The following is a 5,348-nucleotide window of genomic DNA, read 5'->3' on the forward strand; positions in this document are numbered from 1 at the left end:
GCACCCCTGAGACCCCTACCGATAATAGGGGAACCCTTCCAGAAGGTAGCGATGGACCTGATAGGACCCCTCATGATTCCTAGCAGGTCAGGGAAGTGCTACATCCTCACGGTGGTGGATTTTGCCACCCGGTACCCTGAGGCGGTAGCGCTGGGCACCATAAGTGCCAAGACAGTGGCAGCAGCTTTGCTGAACATTTTTGCTAGGGTAGGTTTCCCTAGTGAGATCCTAACTGATCAGGGGTCGCAGTTCATGAGTGAACTGTTACATTGTCTCTGGGATGCCTGCGGTGTACAGCACCAGCGCACTACCCCTTACCATCCCCAAACAAACGGATTATGTGAGAGGTTTAATGGTACCCTGAAGCAGATGCTTCGGACCTTTATAGAGGCGGAGGGGAAAGACTGGGAGATTCACCTGCAGCACTTGCTGTTTGCATACCGAGAGGTACCGCAAGAATCTACAGGCTTCTCCCCCTTCGAGCTACTATATGGCCGCAGGGTACGTGGACCTCTGGACCTCTTCCGTGAGGGATGGGAGGGGAAGACTACTGCTACTGATGCTTCAGTGATCCAGTATGTAGTAGATCTCAGAGACCGGTTAGAGATGCTTATGGGGGTGGCCCAGGACCACCTCAGGGCTGCTCAGACCAAGCAGAAGCAATGGTATGACCAGCAGGCCGTAGCAGAGAATTCATCCCAGGACAGCAGGTGCTTGTTCTCAAACCCACTCGGGAGAACAAGCTGATGGCTGCCTGGTCGGGACCGTACCCGGTTATCCGAAAGGTGAATGAGTGCAACTATGTTGTACAGGTAGCGCCTGAGAGGCACAAGACATATCACATTAATATGTTAAAGGAATACAGAGCACCGAGTATGGGAGCAGTAATGGCCATTTGTAGCCCACTGCTGGAGGATCCGGCGAGCAATGCTCTGCCTGATCTCCTAGGGGAGGCAAAGCAAGGAAACACTGTTGAGCAGGTAGAGATCGGGGCACAGTTGAGTGCTAGGCAGAAGGGAGAAGCCAGGGACATGCTAGCTCAGTATAGCGCCCTCTTCACTGACATGCCAGGGACCACACATCTCACCAAACACCCAGTACACACAGGGGACCTGCAGCCTCTGCATAAGCACGCTTATAGAGTGTCAGCAGAGGTCAAGACAAGTATGGAGAGAGAGATTGAGGAGATGCTGACCCTAGGGGTAATTACTCCGTCCCAGAGCCCTTGGGCAAGTCCAGTAGTCCTAGTGCCTAAGAAGGACAAAACCACCCGGTTTTGTGTGGACTACCGGTTGCTCAACGCTGGGACGGTGTCAGATGCTTACCCCATGCCCCGCATGGATGAGTTACTAGATGAACTCGCGGGGGCAAAGTATCTGACCACCATGGATCTGAGCAAAGGCTACTGGCAGATTCCCCTGACCCTGGAGGCTAGGGAGAAGTCAGCATTCTTCACTCCAAGTGGCCTCTATGAGTTTTTGGTGATGCCATTTGGGATGAAGAATGCCCCGGCTACCTTCCAACGCCTGGTCAATAGGTTACTGGAAGGGATGCAGAGCTATGCCAGGGCTTACTTAGATGACATTGCTGTCTTTAGTAATTCCTGGGAATCCCACATAGGACATGTAGCTGCGGTGCTGGATAGAATCAGGGAGGCTGGGCTTACCTTAAAACCCACTAAGTGTATGGTAGGTATGGCAGAAGTCCTGTACTTAGGGCACAGGGTGGGTGGAGGGCATTTCAAGCCAGAGCCAGCCAAGGTAGAAGCCATAGTTCAGTGGCCTGTTCCAAAAACCAAGAAACAGGTCATGGCCTTTTTGGGCACCGCAGGGTACTACAGGAAATTTGTCCCACAGTACAGCGCCGTGGCCAAACCCCTGACTGATCTGACTAAGAAGCAACTGCCTGTGCTTATTACCTGGTCTCCTGCTGTGAAACTGCTTTCCAGGCACTGAAAGCTGCGCTTGCTGAGGCCCCCATCCTGGCTGCCCCAGATTATACCAAGCATTTTCTTATTCAGACTGATGCCTCAGACTTTGGTGTGGGGGCTGTGTTGAGCCAGGTGGGGGACGACGGCAAAGAGCACCCTGTGGTGTATCTCAGTCGCAAACTGCTCCCCAGGGAGGTGGCATATGCCACCATTGAAAAGGAGTGCTTGGCCATTGTGTGGGCACTCAAAAAGCTCCAGCCCTATGTCTATGGGAGGGCTTTCACGGTCATTACCGACCACAATCCCCTGAGCTGGCTACAGAGGGTATCAGGGGAAAATGCCAAACTGCTGAGATGGAGCTTGGCTTTGCAAGAATTTGAATTCACCATTCAGCACAAAAAGGGTAGTGAAAACAGCAATGCTGATGGACTTTCACGCCAGGACTATCCCTCTGAGACTGAATTCATTAATGGTGCCAGCAGTGCCCCACTCCCCGTCAGGGCCAGTGGGCCACAGGACACGCATTAAGAAGGGGAGGTGTAGAGGGAGAGAGGGGGTGGCCCGGTATTAAAGGGGTTGCACCCCATTTGGCCACCCCTGACCGCACCAGGGAGACAAGGGGTTAACTGGGCTGAGGTCCAGAAATGTGATGTAACCCTTGTTATGACATGTAAATGTATTTTCCCCTGTTCCATTGTAATGTCTGGTTACTCAGTGTTTGCATCACACACACACTAGAATCCATCCGGGAGCACAAGGGTTAATAATTCTTTAATGATTATAGCTCTTTGTGTAAGTTTCCCGCCTTTTCGGGCACCATTTTGCAGGTCCCCATTGGCCGCCATTAGGGCTCAATGCATTTCAATAGGAATTTGTGCTGTTTTCGTCCTGTTTCCTGTAGTAACCAGCAGGTGGCGTCCGAGAGGGAGAGCGGCGGTTTCCCATTGAAAGTCAATGGGCTCATTGACTTCAATGGAGATGCCTCGAGGTAACCTAGTTGGCTGCCGTCCAGACCGCAAACCGCAAAGCGGATACAATGTCCTTCAAAAGAGCTAAAATCACTGGGTCAAGTTCAACGTCAATTAGCGGGGAAATAAACTGTTTTAGGGCACCTAGGGATAAAATTCTTTTTGCCCCTAGTTCCTAAGCGTCCCCCCACTCGACCACCACCGGGTCCCCGAATCCTGGACCCCCGATAAGGGTCGAACCAGATAGAGCGGGTCGCGCCATAGGCTTTGCCGGCGGCGGCAGAAACGGCTCAGAAAAATGACTAAGTGAGAAATGCTGAATTTTAGGAATCCATATCTCCGGTTCCGGAGGGTTCAGCGGATCAGGGTTTGGGGTATCTGTAGCCACTGCTCCGGCATCGCTGCAGAACCATCCTTGACCCGCTTGGACCAACCCGACGGAGTATGGACCCCCTTGAAGTTCGGGACTTTTCCCATAAACTTCAATGGCAGAAAACCCCCATTGACTTCAATGGCGGCGATTTACCATTGAAAGTCTATGGCGGAGCTGCCCGTTGTTTTCAATGGGGATTTAGTGAAAAGCTGAGATTTCTTTTTCAATGGAGATTTTTGTATTAAAATGATTTAATGTGCATTGGTGTAACTCCGGTTTCTTAGGTCGTAGCAAGTCGCTTTTTGGACCATATAGTGTCCCAGTTCTGGCAATGCGAACTGGGAAGTTTGGACCTGCTAAACCTAACGGAACCGGATATTTTAATACGTTTATATTTTATGCTTAATAGTGTATCTTAAGGTATGGACAAAGACCCAGAAGAGATTCTTTTGGGCCATAAGGTAGCAGATGGCCCTGGGGACGCCGCTATGTCTAGGATTTAAGTGCTGTTCAAAGAGTTTTATCACCCTCACTGTTTATCCGAAGCCCAAACCAGGGCAGGTCTTAAGTGTTCCAGTTAACACCTTTCAACAAAGGTTTTCCTGCCAGAACTCCAAATGGTAGACTGTCTGGCATTCCTGACATAAATGTGGGGCTTCAGAAATGAGACCCCCAGAGTTCTACTGCGCATGTGCCAACTAGCAGGGGGGCATGGGTCAGAATGCTTTCCCACGTTAGTGAGTGGCTGGAGGTAATTGTAAACCAATCCCCTGTGCTTAAGGTTAAGAATAGAAGGAGAATGGTTTATAAACTGCTGTCCACCCATATATCCTTTGTCTTCGTTTGCTGATATGGTTACCTGATATCACCTGAATGATTTCCTCACTGCTGAAAGAAATGCTACATCATACTTCTCATTCCCCAACCCTTAAGTAAGTGTACTTCTTGTTCGTTACTGTATTATCTGTTATGTTCACCTATATTCTAAGGAATAAATACAATTTATTATATCTTAAGCCTCGTTCAGTTCAAACCCAATTATTTTTGTGTAATATTAATAAGCCTGTGGAAGCTATCGTCACAAGGAGGTATTATAGTGTGTATTGTGGGGAGAATTAGTGTGTGTGTTGTTTGGGAGTGATATTCGGGAGGATTGTGTGTGCAGAAGGAAGAATGAGTGAGGGGGGAGTAAGGGAGCAGGATTGAATGAGAGGGGGTCATTGAGTGATAGCGGGGAGGGGAGGGAAGAGTGAGGAGAGTGGGTGTAGGAGGGAGCAGTGCAAGAGACCGTCGGGGGCAGAATACATGGTGAGAAGGGAGGCTGCCTAGAAGCATAAAAATCTACTTCACCACTGTTCTGTACTCTCTTCAATACTCTGTGTTACAGATCTCTCTGGCAAGAAATGGGGTCCAATGGCAAAGACTGCTCTAAATAAGATAGTATAAATGAACACAGAGAGAAATTCCAAAGAGTAACCCAAGAAAATACAAGTGAAATCTAATCGTAAGGTAATTAGTCCCATTAAGTGAAATACATAAAGGAATAGTCCATAAAAAAGCACAAAGGAAAAAAATAGGAGTACTTTATTGTGATGTTACATTTCAGAGAATATAAAATTATAGGAAAACAATTCCACTTTGTTCAGAAAACCAGAAAGTCTTGGTCCCAGGTGGACTGAATTTTTATTGCAAATAAGTTCCTTAATACACAAGTAAAGAATATAGTTACTTATTCTATTCTCTACTGTAAGACGTGCCACATTGCCCAATATTTGGGTACAGTGCCCAGATTGTGACCATGCACTACAGAGGTGAGATTCCCCCAACTCCAATTTGCTACACACTCCAAGAGAGATTATTGTGATCAGAGGTGGAATGAGAGGGGTGAGAAGGGTCGCTGCCCAGGGAGTAGCCTGACAGGGGGTACAGAAATCTCTTTTGGTGCATATATTGCGGAGCTGCATTGATTGACTTGTCAATCAGCTCTGCTGCCTATCCCATTGACATCATGATCCGGCACTGTGATCAGCTGCAGCGCTGACCCAGGTGTGTTAGTGCAGCACTTTACAGGGAGGGA

This window comes from Ascaphus truei, unplaced genomic scaffold (assembly GCF_040206685.1).
Source record: "Ascaphus truei isolate aAscTru1 unplaced genomic scaffold, aAscTru1.hap1 HAP1_SCAFFOLD_958, whole genome shotgun sequence".
NCBI lineage: Eukaryota > Metazoa > Chordata > Amphibia > Anura > Ascaphidae > Ascaphus > Ascaphus truei.